The sequence below is a fragment of the Saccostrea cucullata genome, unplaced genomic scaffold (genome assembly GCF_032062105.1).
Source record: "Saccostrea cucullata isolate Sc308-1 unplaced genomic scaffold, CSIRO_AGI_Scuc_v1 ctg8413, whole genome shotgun sequence".
In the NCBI taxonomy this organism is placed as follows: Eukaryota; Metazoa; Mollusca; class Bivalvia; order Ostreida; family Ostreidae; genus Saccostrea; species Saccostrea cuccullata.
Window position 1 is genome coordinate 10001 of NW_026927172.1, and position 15437 is coordinate 25437.

A 15437-nucleotide genomic window follows, 5' to 3' on the forward strand; every position below is an offset into this window, starting at 1 on the left:
TATTTCTGTCCTCATAGGCCATGATTGAACAAATATTAATCATTATTAACTTTCAAATTTAACAACAAACTATTTTATTTTCGCTATTTCCTAAATATATGTATATCTTATATATCTAAGGACATGTAGTTCTAATTTTGAAAATTCTTGAATATAAATATTATCCTTGTATATTCGAAAAGTTATTCAGAAACCTGTAGATTATCAATTTCTTCATTTTCTTCATCATTTAGACAATAATACAGCACATCTTGGGAAATCTGTCAAAATAAGATCAGTACATTTAGTATCTTATTTTGTAGAAAAACCTTACAACAGTAGGGAAAGGATTTTCTTAGTTGTAAGAACTTCTTACCAATCTCTTTGTATGAATTATACAATAAAATATGTTCAAAACAAAACAAGACATGAACAGTACCTTATGGTTAGATATAGATATATATGTAATGCAATTGTTTTTAGACAGTAAAAAATATCCCTTTGACTGATTTTTAAGATGCTCTAGCGTATTTCTTTATCTTCATCAAATATAATTTAAAAGAAAAATGTAAACCTGATGTAAACGTGTACATGATGGTGATTATCTTCATAATTCTCTATAATGTTGACATCACATTCTGCGGTAGCTGTTAAAATTAACAAAACAAATTTTAATAAAACAAAACAATTGTTTCTTCATGAAAACAATACAGAGTTACGGTTCTTAGTACAATGACACACCATACCAGACTGGGGCCATAGACTTTACCAAAGGAAATGTCAACATTCTAACTGGAATGCTGTTTGTGGGATTCTTACCAGAGTCAATCCAATAGCATGGACGGAGACAGAAATATATGTAGAGACAGTGTGGACCGACACTTAAGGTGAAAATGAAATACAGTGATGTGCCATAAGTGTTCGTCCAAATTCAAAATGGCCGCCGTAGTAACGAGACGCTTCGGAAAAATAAAACACAGAAATAAAATTGTAAAATATTTTTTCTTACCTTAATACTTTGTTATATAGCCTTTTGACCTTAGAACTTTCTGTATTCTTCTTGGGATCGACCTGTATAAGCTCTGAACATAACAAATCGGGATGTTTATCCAGATGCGTCGAATGGCTGCCTCCAGCTGATTTTTACACACGAATATTTCGTTGCCGTTTTTAGTTCTCTTTTCAGTCTCAACCAGATATTTTCAATAATGTTCAAATCAGAACTTTGAGCGGGCCAAACCATTGAATGCATATTATTCTGTAATTTATATTCTTGAACTACTCGGGCTCTGTGAATAGGGGCGTTGTCGTCTTGAAATATATAGTTATTTCGAGGAAAATGGCGTGCTATAATTGGCCAAAGTTGATCTTCAATAATATCAATGTATTTTCGAGCATTAATGTTACCATCTACAACAGTCACAGTCCCTACACCGTTGAAAGTGATGCAGCCCCATATCATTAAACTTAACTTCGGTGTTGGAGGTTGCGAGAAACAACATGGCATCTACTCTTCGCCCACCTTTCTCCATATAAAAACACGGTTATCAGTCCCAACGTCCACTTTGCACTCATCATTAAAGATTACCCTGTTCCAATAATTATCAATAGTTTTGTATCTGTTTCCTCTACACCAGGACAACCGTGCTTTTCTGTTCACTTCGCGAATTCTGATGCGCTTTCGAACAACTCTTCTAAAATACCCCTGATTGTACAAATTTCGTTGAACTGTCCGTTTCGATATAGCAGAGTCTCACTTTTCATTGAATAAGGCTGTTATGTCTGATAATTTTTCTGTCTGTTTTCTTTCGCCAACCTTAAAATGCTGCGACTGTCTCTGTCACTCAGCTTTGCCTGCTTCCCTTTCCTCGGAATGTTTTCTACACTTCCCCGCTTGCGATAGCGGTCAACTACAGATGTTATTGTAGACCGGGGAATTTGTAATCTCCTGGCTATTTCTGAATGTTTTAATCCAGACAGGTAAAGAGAAACATGGGTAGGATTTCATTTGTCATACCGGCGTACGCCGAATGCGCCGCTTGACCTTTCGTAACCCGGCTTGTTACTTCATTTGACCGGGGAAGATTCGCCGGCGTACGCCGAATGCGCCGGTCTGAAATGACCGGCGAGGAAATCGCCGGTCTTAGAAAAATGGCGGGAAGAGAAAACAACTGTGAAAATGCAGACAATTTTTACATAATCGACACGTTCTTTTTTTGTTTGCATATTTTGATCAAATCTGTATTCATATATTTAAAATATGTTTTTATTTTCTGAAAAATAAAATTTTTCATGAAGTTCATGGTTTTTTTTTTAATTGAATTTCGATTTATTCTCCTAAGACATAATGTAAAAAGTGATAAAACTTAATCAATTGATTATCATTTAGCGTAATTATTCATTTTTTTAAAAATGTTTTCGCCGGTTTACTTCATTTGCCTCTTAGCCGTTTTACGCCGGTCATATGACCGGCGCAATTCGGCGTACGCCGATCAGTGACAAATGAAACTGGCCCAATGACTTCTTTCACATCAGTGCTCAATTCTTTACGCACGGTAGCCATTTTGTTTACATAGGAAATACACAGCAGACGAAAATAATTTTTGCTACGTAATTGTGACACGTGACAGTCACGTGGATATGCTATAAATAAATATTTATTTAGTCAACATTAACGCCATGGTTGAAAGATGCAGCGTCGACGAAAGTGTGTAAAAAGTTAGGTAACGTAATGAAAATTGAATTTGGACGAACACTTATGGCACATCACTGTAAACACATGTTTTTAAACCCAGAAAACCCAGTGGGGATACAATGTTAACAAACCAAAGTTGCTTACCTTTCTCTTTTATAATGTACATAGTGGGGTATTTTTTTGTAGAGCGATTATTTTGGGGTTTTGACGATTTATTCCTATTGCAAACATGTTGAATAAGTGTACTAAATATAAATTGTGAAAAAATGTCAAATACGCCCCGGGGTTGAATATCGGAGGGGGGGAAGGTCTTGTCTGTCAGACATAATTCTCACTAGTCTCAGACTTACAGACAGGAGTAAATTGCCTGGTACAGGGCGGGGCCACAGTTAGTATAACAACGGGAACATCAGAGTCAAAGATACTCAGGTGAGCCTTGTAGCCAATGGGACAGGGCGGGGCCACAATTAGTAAAACAAGGGGAACAGCAGCATCAAAGATACTCAGGTGAGCCTTCAAGCCAATGGGACAGGGCGGGGCCACAATTAGTATAACAAGGGGGATTCAGGTGAAGAACAGCAGAGCCAAACTTACTCAGGTAAGCGTTGTAGCCCATGGGCCTCTTGATTAAGCACTTGTACCACATCTCCTATTTTGGGACTGGTCCAAATCTAATAATTAATAAATTTCAGAGACATTATACTGTTGTAGGCACCACTTTAAGGAGAGTAAAGTTTTATATCTTATAAGCAAATAAAGTTTAATTAATATAAAATCTTAAATCAACAAATTAATCGACACCCTACAGGTCCAGCACAATCTCTTGATTAAGCTATAACCTTGAATATATATATATAAACCTTTATGTATGTGGTTTTTTAAAGGGCAGGTAAATTTGAAGCCAGATAAAACATTGAGAAAATTAATTGGATTTTCACCTTTATATGATTTTTTTTTTTTTTAGATAAAAGACTTAAACAATCTTAAAAATGCTTGTTTTGAATAATTTGGTTATTTTCAGTGCAACCCCTTTTGTATTCTTCAACATCATTTTGGAGCGGATCTCCAATTTGTAACTGTAGTGAGGGCTTGTCCCGAGATATAGCTAGATTATTCTCTCTACAGATTTATATATGGTCTTTGAGTTCAACATGTTCTCAGTCTCTCAGGGAGATAACATTTGGTGAGTTTATTTTGACATGCATTGTAAGGTAAGACGAGGTCAAAGTTAAATATTTTCACTGCACCAAGCAGTGCCAAGGCAGGCATGTAGCAGGGGGACTCCACTTTTTTTCCCAACTTTACTTTTACTGTTTGAATATGTTCATTTAAGGGCTCCCCCCACCACCCAGTGCACCCACACATACACACTGTTTACTAAAATTAAGTAATATGTAATATGAAGGAAATATATATGTTAAAAATGGGTATTATAATATATCAAGATATAAGTATATCATATACATAGCTAAATCAAGCGATTGAATTTGTGTCGGATTTGCCCGAAAATCTTTGAAAAATGGCTGAATAAAGAAATCCACAGTACACACTTCCTTGTTCGTGTGACTCAGTTTACCGAATTACCGTGTTAACAAACAATACGTGATATGACCTTACTTTCACAATCAACTGCTTAATCAACTGTTAACATGTACGGTTTAGTTCCCACAATAATGTCTTCTTTCAAAGTCAAAAGGCCTGGATGCTGGTTTCGTTGTCTTTTGTCTCGCACTCGTCGCCGAGTCAATCGGCAATCCTTGGGGAGCTCCGAGTGTAGCTGAGCCAGCCGAAGATTGACGAATGCGTGCATACTCCCCGTCGAGGCCTCATCGAATGCGGGTGGTTTCGCTCCAATTACGTGTTCGCGCCGAGTGGTTTCGCACCGATCACTTGTTCGCGCCGAGTGGATTCGCCCAATGTGTATATTATATAATAACTTTGAAGTTTTTAAGAATTTCTATCTGTATGAGTGCTTTTAATGAAGAATATTATTCTATTTTCTAAATACTGATGTGTCTGTATGAAAAATTGGTTGCCTTTGACGTTTCCTTGTTCAACATAATTTAAATATTGTAAATAAATTTAATATTGTAAATCAACTGAAAAATAATGACAGCCTTCATTGAAAAATCAACGCGATTTGTGAAATAAATATATATGTATCAATATCCCGTCCTAAATTGGTCCAAATTAGACGATCAAATCAGTTCAAATAGTCATAATTTGGCTAAAAATTATAATGGCCTCACCATATGTATTATAATAATTATCCCACAAAACACGACATTAACACTTGGGGTTAATTAATTACAAGCTACTTTTACAGGTAATCAGGGAAGCCATTCTGTATTCCACCCATATCTAACCTGTAGATAAACGGGGCGAAACCACTCGGCGCGATACCACTCGGCGCGAACACGTAATCGGCGCGAAACCACCCTACACCGCCTCATCTACACTTCCGCCAGAGTTCCTTTGCTCACAAAAGACCAAAACCATCTCTGTAGATGAGGCCTCGACGGGGAGTAGTGAGCAAACGAACTCTGGCGGAAGTTTGGAATGCGTGTATTGACCCTAATTCAACAATTTTCGGCTAATTCCGTTATCATGGTTATACCACAAACGCAATCGCAACTTCTCGGGCCTTTCCTACTAGCGGAAAAAACGACGAGGTTGTTTTTCCGACCTCTGACGGAAAGACCCGAGATGACGCGATTGACCACAAACGTACAGGAGAAGGTCCAAGGTTACTTTTTACCTGATTTTGATTATAATTATATAAATTTCATAACTCTGCAAATTCCAAGGTGTTTTGGACCCACCGACGCCCCTCTAGATCCGCACATGATAATTCTACAGCTCAAAAGTTGTTCAAATGTTGAAGATCTAAAAGTTGTGGTAGACATGAATGCGTTCCTTTAACAGCATGTTTATCTTTCGAGTAATTGATTGATTGATTGATTTTTTCATTCATTCATTATTTTATTTTATTTATTTTATTTTATTTTATTTTATTTTATTTTATTTTACTTTATTTTATTTATCTTTCCATCAGAATCTATATTTCATCTATCCATCTATCTATCTATGAATCAATCAATCTATTTATCTATTTTTTATTTCTTTTGCGTTTTTTAAAGCTTACACACACTTTCCTTGTGTCGGTATATAAATGCACCATCAAAGGATTCTTTTTATCAATCAAGACAAAGCAGGGTTACCGCACGTGAATAAGCTGTTGCATTGTGGGTATGGACGCGAAATTTGAATGGCTCCGAAAGAAAACAAACATTTCCCGACAGAGAACTGCTGCCCCTCAGAATGAATTTATTCGGTAAGAGAGTATGATGTATGTTATTGTTTGTACTTTTTGCTGTACTTATAATATGTTAGACGGTGTGACCGTTAGTGAGGGCGGAGCCATGAAGAGAAAATTGCTACCTTTTATTGTTTAATGACAAATCAGATAAATTCTGAAATTGTATGTCAGTGTCAGAGACGAGTGTGACTAAAATGGGTAGCGAAACCCGGGCCGGGCCGGGATTTTCGATAACGAAAACCGGGTTTTTGATAATCACGAAATAAATGCTCATTATTTCTTCATGAAATTTACGGACATAGTTTATTATTCTAGGATTGGCCTTCGCTGAAAGTTTTAGGTCAAAATGTTGTGTTTTTTAATGATTATCACCTATTGTCCTTTTCCAAGTGACTAAAATGGGTAGCGAGCCCGGAATACTCATTTTGGCGATTTAAACTTAATTTCGGCAGCATATTTACAATTATTTCATTTGGATCTTTGAAATTGAACTTAAACTACCTAAAACATTTAACTGTTGCAGTAATAAATCACGATTATTGAAAATATACGCATTTTTTGAACACCCGGGATTGGTCGAAACCGACACGTTCACCCGGGAAAAACCTTTTATTTCCGAAATACTTATCAGAGAATGACATATAATTGAAATATAAATGACTCTTTTTTTGATTTGCATATTTTTATTAATTTTTTTTCAATCTATTACTTTGATTATCTCAGTCAGGGACTGAAAAAAATCTACATTCTTTTTCTGGCAATCCGGAATTATTAATTTGTCCCGGGCAAACGCGTCCGGTTTTGACCTGTCCCGGGTCTATGAAAAATGACAAAAAACCCTAATAATTGACATTTAATTTCATAATGATTGAACAATTTAACTATTTGAAGTTAATAAACAACCATTAAATGCAAATATCACAAACACTTTCGATACATTAAGCTTAAAATCGCCAATATGAGTAAACCGGGCCCGCTACCCATTTTAGTCACCTGGAAAAGGACAATCGGCGATAATCATCGAAAAACACAATATTTTGACTTAAAATTCTCAGCAAAGGCAAAACCTATAGTTATAAACTATGTCTGTAAATTTCATGAAGAAATAATGAATTTTTATCTCGTAATTATCAAAAACCCGGCTCTCAGTTTTGAAATTCCCGGCCCGACCCGGGTTTCGCTACCCATTTTAGTCACACTCACAAAGAACTCAGTTCTTAAATAAAATGTTTCATTCAAATACATGTAATAAATCCAAGAACTAACTGAGATATTTCATCATGGGACAAAGGGTTGTCTAGCCAGAGCACTAAACGTCGAAGAATGTAGTGGGGAAGGAGAGCGGCATGCACTGAACCAGTAAGGGATTCAACGTACCGAGGCCCAAGAAATGTGATACACCTCGGCCCAACGACACCTCAAACTTTAATGCATGTAACAGTAAACTTTTCCCCAAATATATTCAACAATAATTAACTCATAAACTTTTCTGAGCATCATTTCTTTGTCTTTCACTTCTTTTAATTCATATGCTTATTTAACAACACTGATCTACACTGATCTGGAAACCTCAAGTAATTTCTCAACTGTTATTACTCCCATTACATTATCATAGTTATGACATCATTTAAAGTAAGACCAATATTGTCAAGACCAGATCAGAAGACAAACTCAGATGACCTAAAATACAGACAGATGGTCTACTCCCTGGATGAATCTCATCATCAGACCAAATTTGGCAGTGTTACTATCACGAAGGTTGAAAATATAACAGCATTACAATTTTTATGAGAAAAAAATTTGCAACGGATGCATGATTAGGGACATTTATTATGTCCCTGTTGTGATATCTCTTTTTAAAGTTTCTTTTTATTTATTTCTTTTTATTTTACATTAATTGGTAACCCATTAATTTAATTATAATGATAATTTTCTTTATTTTAACGAAAAATGTATATTTCACTTTTCAGGTTTTTTTTTTGGCTGATGTTGTTAAAACAAATGTGATTTAAATAGTCTTTCGAATTTTCTAAATCTAACATTAACACAATCGTTTTGAAAACAGTTATACTATTTAATTATCTGAAGAAAAAACAACCTCGAAATTAAAAGTTATTTTTCTGGTATCTTTGTCGTTTAAGACGTGGTTAACCATATAATTTCAAAACCAAAACTTGTGAATAGTAGGGTACACTTCTGAGAAGTTTGAATTGAATATTTAATTTTATCAATGTCAAACAAATATTCTGAATATTTGCTTCCCGTTTTTAAAAGTTTTAAAGCACATTTATTAGGATAGAAAACTATATTGATATGCTTGATGTGTATTACATTAACAGCATGCACCACAACATTGAAGTCATGTAACTTTGTGACTGTATATTTACATGCATTAACTTATATATGTAGACTGAACAACTACCTCTCCAGACTGTACATCATACATTGTCTAACTTAGTTTTTCCTAATTTTAGACTTTACAGTATATATGAAAAATCTTTTATATTTTAAAAATTCATTTATATCAATTAAGATTTTTCTTTTGATTATTATCTTTAAGATACTGAAATTTTGTCATTTTAAAAACTTCATAAAATGAAATATTGAATCTTAAAAATCACAACAAAAATGAGACTCAGACTTCCATCAGCTAAATTTTTATATATCTATGTACAAGTAGATATTCATAAACAATTTGGATACCTAAAAATTAAAAAAAATATATATTTCACACATTTATTGAGTCCCTATATTTAGACTTTTAACAGGCTATTAAATTTTAAATATAACTTTTAAAACATATTTAACTGTTCAACAAAATTGTACAATATGTCTTTAAAAAGTACTATATTTCTAGCGTGGTATGTATTGACAATAATCCTGAAGACATTCGTTATTATTAAATTTTATTAGCAAAAAAATAAGGATTATTTTCCTTCTACAGTCTAGTGAAAACCGCCACAAATAGATCCGTCTCTCAATTGTGCAGACGACAGCGCCGCCCGTAGGGAATTTCTAACCAATCAAATGCCGTTATTCTTGTGAAGCGCGAGCTATAAATAAATCTAAACGTCTAAATCGAAAGTAGGAAGATGAATTTGATTTTAAGCAAAAAACCATTACTACTAATTATCCTTGGATTAAATGTTTTTCACTTGGATGAAAGTCTCATCACAACGAGAATTTGCGCGTGAATCAAAACGACGCCATTTTACAGGACGCCATATTGGCGACAAGAATCTCAGTTCCATAGGTATTGTAATTGACATATTGTTTACATTAGATTTCTTTTATTTTTCATATACATACGTGTTACCTATAGGGAGAGCTTCGCTCTCACGGGCCCTTCGGGCCCATGAGAGGGCTCCGCCCTCTATTAATAGTCAGTGTTTAACGCTAAAAAGGAATAGTAAACACCAATTCAAGGTAAACAAAGGAAATGTATCACTGCCATCAGTCCACATGGTTGTACAAGCTCGTGCACTTGCACATACAGCTCGTTATACATTCAATAACCCAAAATCATCGCGTGTGTATCTGTACCACAGAGAATACTCTTAATACGCTATGCTGTAAAAAAGGGAAGGGGGTCGTCCACACTGTTTTTCAGTGTCATGTATCTTAGTATGACGAGGTTTAAAATAGATCTACAAGTTTGATGTAACGTTACATGTTTAGTCTACATTCATTGTTTAGTGATATGCCACACTTTGACAATAAATCAATACTTTATGCACATGCAACAGCAATTTGTTTTAAGAGAAAATTGAAAAGAAGTCCTCCCATTGCTGCATTGTGTTTTGGGGGAGTGGGGAGGTAATACAATGAGTTGACTCAGTGTTTTTCCTAAGAACTGGCTACTAACCAAATTGACCGCTCCTACTAAACAGAGTACGCTAGTACAATAGAGTACTTTAGAGTATGCGAGTAATATTTTATAATTTAATGCAACTAAACTAATTTAAACGGGTGCGTCGATTTACCCAAATGGACCCAAATGGAAACAAATGGACCCAAATGGAATATAAAATATATCTATACAGTATATTATCGTATTCTCAAATGTTTATTTATTTAAAATATTGCCAAAAAGAAGAACATTTTAATAATTATTTTATAATATTTTATTTTTTTTAAAAATACATTTTTTTCCCATTTGTAATAATTTTTGCACATAATTGAATACAAAACTGTTCAAAGTAAATAGTGTCCATGTCCGTCAGATAAGAGTGGAGAGGGGGGACTGAGAGACCAACCCCCACCCCTGATTTTGCCTGTACATACAAAATGATATAAAAAATAATTCAATTTCATGTCTCAAAATACAACGTTAGAAATAATTTATTAATTTAAAACTCAATTTTTACTGTAAGATCATTTATTTTTTTCATTTTAAATAAGTAATAAAATACAATAATACATATTTAATATTCCATTTGATTTCCATTTGAGTCAATTGGATTTCCATTTGGGTCCATTTGATTTCCATTTGGGTCCATATAAGGATATGGAAATAACGAACAGTTTCCATTTGGGTTCCATTTGGGTAAATCGACGTGCCGCAATTAAACTACTTTATGTATGTTTTTCCACTTTAGTTTAACATATTGAATATATATTTTAAATAAAATTTGTATGTTTTCTTTATTTTAGGAGTTATTTCAATTTTTGATTTCAGGTTACGGTTTATCTTTTGATCACGATCTAATTTAACTTTAACATGTTGAAATGTCTCATTGTGAATGTGCAAAATATTTACACATGCAATTAATTTAATATTTGATAAAATTTAGATGCAAGTCTTTAGTAAGTAAGTCTGAAACAAAATAGTAATCGAGATTGGGGTATTAGTAATATTTAATGCATTTAATTATGGATGTTATTTTCTTGTCAAAACGTCGCTAAAAATAAATATTTGAAACAAATAATGTAATATTATACAAATATGGACTCAATGTAGGTCAATATGCATTTATAATGATCCAGGATGACAGATATTGACCGAAGATACATGTAGTACATCGACCGAGGGCGCTAGCCCGAGGTCGATATACTTCATGTATCTGAGGTCAATATCTGTCATTCTGGGTCATTATAAATGCATATTGACCGTACATTGAGTCCATATTTATTATATTATATAAATAATGATTTCCCAAATTATTAGTGCAATGTATATCATCCTATTATTTACAGAGATAGTATTAACCATAAATAAGTTGAAATTAAATGTTTCAGAATTCATTGAATATTACTCAGAGGAAATTGTTTCGGCAATAAATTTCCCATATCATACACTGTAATAATGATGCAAGATATCTATCTCCGAATAACACAGAGTACCCCCTCCCCCAGATTGTGATTCGCTCTCGTTTACACTTGCAGACGAATTGCACTGACAAAATATAAATACCTTCTAAGAATAGATTCAATCTTACATGGCATGCTTGTCTATATTTTCTTTAGTCTCCGTAATCGCGTCAAAACTCTGCTCGCTGAGTGGAAAGGTCAAACTCAACCATGAAATGGTATGTGCTAATTATTCCCGAAAAATATTAACAAATATCCTAGTTTCAGTCTCAGAGTTCTTCACTATATGTTTTAAATTTTCCTCACCTACAACTTGCGAACTTCCATGTTTGTCTAAAGCGAAAGTGAAAACGAGGCAGCTCGTGCGAGTCATTATTCGCTTTCAGCGGTCGTTATCAAAAAATAAGTACTTCTTATTGACCAATCAGATTACCAGATTTCACAAAGTTATATAATATAAGTTTATAATAATGATTTATCAAGTTATACATTCATGAATAAACAAATTAATTGCATTAAATAACATAATTTATCTTGCGTACTCTAAACTATTCTATCGTACTCTAGCGTACTCTGTTTAGTAATACCCCTAATTGACTGCTTCATTGTTGACAAATTAGCGTGTTATGGATATTTGTTTGCACTCTTCGTTGCAGTTATGAGATTACCGTTTAAGTAGAATTTTTAGCGAGGATTAAATTTTGACATTTTTAGCGAGGGTGTCAAGATCGCTTAAATTGCATATCGCTGAAAATTAACTTCGTTTTATTTGTTATTGTTTCTTTAGCGTGCATTTTAAAATCGCTAAAATAAGATCTCGATAAAAATGAATTACCAGTTTTTAAGGACACATCGCTAAATTTGCGTCTCGCTAAAATTTCCACTTATACGGTATATGTAACAGCTTTTGGTCATTTTGAGCATAATTTTTTTATGCGCCCGCTTCGATAGATCCCGGGCGTATATTGTTTTTGTCCTGTCTGTTTGTCTGTTTGTCTTTCTGTCTGTTGTCAACTTTAACCTTCGCCATAACTTTTTAACCATAAGAGATATAGACTTCATATTTGGTATGCGTACTCCACTAATAAAGTCCTTTCAAATGACATCAAGGTCAATGACCTTATGACCTTGACTGTGACCTATATGCTAAAAATAATTTTTTCCATTGTTTGTCATAACTTTTGAACCATAGGACATAAGGACTTCATATATGGTATGCATACTCTACCGATTAATTTCTTTCAAACGACACCAAGGTCAATGACCTTGTGACCTTGCCTGTGACCAATATGCTAAAAATGGATTTTTTGAACTTTGTTGCCGCCGGGCGCATAGTGTTTCACAAACACATCTTGTTTTTATTTACAAGGAAGCACACTGAAGTGGTAAAATTTTCCATTTGGATGAAACTTTCTGAGTCATGATTTGAATTTCAATTATGACATAATGACACGCCCATTTCTCCAGAAACCAAAAAAAAAAAGAAACATTTGTCGTAACGTTTTAGGACTAGGGCTGTCAAGTTTCCAAAATTTTTCGTTTCAGGTCGATTCTGATTTTTTTAAGGTTTGGTTTCGGGTTTCTCGGGTCGGGTAGGTAATGTAAGAAAAGCTCATGATTTGTATTATTTTCAACAATAAAAAGAATACATTGTATTTTCATTTAATCTTAGAAATAGCAACGTTATAACTATAGTTTAAATTAGCCTCCTGACTAGACAACAATTGTACCAAATTATCTAAATCACCTTTTAATGACAACATGCTAACAAATGTTTCTTTTTTGACGCCATTTTTATTGTAAACTCTACTCTATTATACAAATCGGAACCGAACCGAATTCCAAAAAAACAGAACCATATCCAACCTGAATTAATTGTTCCGCGGTTCCGGGTCATTTTGGGTACCCGTGACAGCCCTATTTAGGACACCCCACTCTTTCTGACAAGCAACATGAGTTTCACTTATATGGAGATTTTTTAAAGTTGTAAAAGTGAGTTAGAGTCTCTGCTTCTGTATAACGCAATTACAACGAATTTGTTTATAATTATGAATTTATCATGTCTATAAGTGTTACCTTAACACAAGTATTGGTTGAACACGTGCTTACTTCTGTTCAAGTAGATCATCAATTTGATTGGCTGTTATATTTTGGAATACCTGTTTTACAGGTATTCAAATGAACCATTTGACCGATTTCTCTTTTCTAAAGAAATGGGCGTGTCATTGTATGACAATCATCGTTCTAAAGATAGCTCAAAACGTTCCAGTCAAAAGGAAAAATTTTTCACTTCAGTGCGCTTCAATGTAGCTTATGATCTGATCAATTTTGCATTTTCCTTGGCGTTCAAAGTCTTTGACTTCAAACTAAAATGCATGCTATGTAAAGGAACCTCTTGGCACTTTGTCCGTGTTATGGTGTTTTGTATACAATACACTAAGTGTAGCGAGTATGCGAGCGGATCTACATCTAATTTTAATTAGATTGTTAAGCAATGAATCATTATTTTTTGAAAGATATAGTCTCATAACTGCAATGGTGTGTGCAAACAAATTGAGTAACATGCATTAGCGCGTGCTGAAATAAAATAAAGGTATCCTATACACTTATGGTGTATTATTTTTGTAAATGTTGTTGGTCAGATTTAGTATTTAGGAAAAAAACCTCCCTACCCCTCTACCCCCCAAAAAAATGAAAATACATGTAAAAAAAAAAATTAGGGTTGGAGGGTAAAATGAAGGGTAGGTCGAGTGACACGAAACAGGAATATATTTTGGCCTTATTGGCATCACAGTGTACAATTTTTGGACATCATTGTCAAAAACTTCTCAACAGCACGGAAAAAAAACAATAAACAGAAAACAAGAACCTGGAGAAAATATTCACATGTAAAAATTTTAAGCATGTTAAGAAACAACTACTTGAGATGACAGACAAAAACTTAGACATGTAAAACAAGGTTTTTCTAATTCCCTGTTGTTTGTTTCGGTTTTTAGCTCACCTGAGCTGAAAGCTCAAGTGAGCTTTTCTGATCACCCGGTGTCCGTCGTCAGTCTGTCCGTCCATCCGTCCGTCCGTCTGTAAACTTTTCACATTTTCAACTTCTTCTCGAGAACCACTTGGTCAATTTTAACCAAACTTGGTACAAAGCATCCTTGGGGAAAGGGGAATATAAATTGTTAAAATCAAGGGCCAAGTCTCCTTCCAAGGGGAGATAATCAGGAAAATACAAAAAAAGGGTGGGGTCATTTAAAAATCTTTTTCTCAAGAACCACTGGGCAAGAAATGCTGAAACTTATGTGGAAGCATCCTGGGGTGGTGTAGATATTAAATTGTTAAAATAATGACCTCCAGCGGTAGGGCGGGGCCACAATAGGGAATCCAAGTTTTACATAGAAATATATAGAACAAATCTTTAAAAATCTTCTTCTAAAGAACCACTGGGCCAGGAAAGATGAAACTTATGTGGGAGCATCCTTGGGTAATGTAGATATTAAATTGTTAAAACCATGACCCCCGGGGGTAGGGCGGGGCCACAATAGGGAATCCAAGTTTTACATAGAAATATATAGAACAAATCTTTAAAAATCTTTTTCTCAAGAACCACTGGGCCAAGAAAGCTGAAACTCATATGGAAGCATACTTTGGTAGTGCAGATATTAAATTGTTAAAATTATGACCCCCGGGGGTAGGGTGGGGCCACAATAAGGAATCCAAGTTTTACATAGAAATATATAGAACAAATCTTTAAAAATCTTCTTCTCAAGAATCACTGGGCCAGGAAAGCTGAAACTTATATGGAAGCATCCTTGGGTAGTGTAGATATTAAATAATTAAAATCATGACCCCCAGGGGTAGGACGGGGCCACAATAAGGAATCCAAGGTTTACATAGAAATATATATAGAACAAATCTTTAAAAAAGATCTGCATCACCCAAGTTACTCAAGTGAGCGATGTGGCCCATGGGCCTCTTGTTTTTTGGGTTTTTTTTTGTTTCATTTTGAAAAAAAAGATTAGGCTCAAGAAAAAATAAATTACCCATTTTTCCAAACAATTGTGTGTAAAATTCCAAATCAGGACTGATCCCCCCCTCTCCCTGCCCCCTGCATGACTTTATTCCATCTAATACCAG

The 15437-nt window shown here is 34.4% G+C and overlaps 1 long non-coding RNA gene across 4 annotated transcripts in view; it reads right to left on the minus strand.

Annotated features, from left to right (window-relative positions):
- Nucleotides 1-4499, minus strand: part of LOC134273628 (uncharacterized) — an 8431-nt gene extending 3932 nt beyond the window's left edge. The window contains exons 1-3 of one of the 4 annotated variants that reach the window (XR_009993457.1): nt 4292-4499; nt 554-626; nt 195-260 (exon numbers count right to left, since the gene is read on the minus strand). This is a non-coding gene — a long non-coding RNA (uncharacterized LOC134273628). Of the gene's footprint in view, nt 1-194; nt 261-553; nt 838-3268; nt 3506-4291 lie in introns of those variants that run through there. The other 3 variants (XR_009993458.1, XR_009993456.1, XR_009993455.1) reach the window with 3 other exon arrangements.
- Between the last annotated feature and the right edge of the window lie 10938 nt (nt 4500-15437).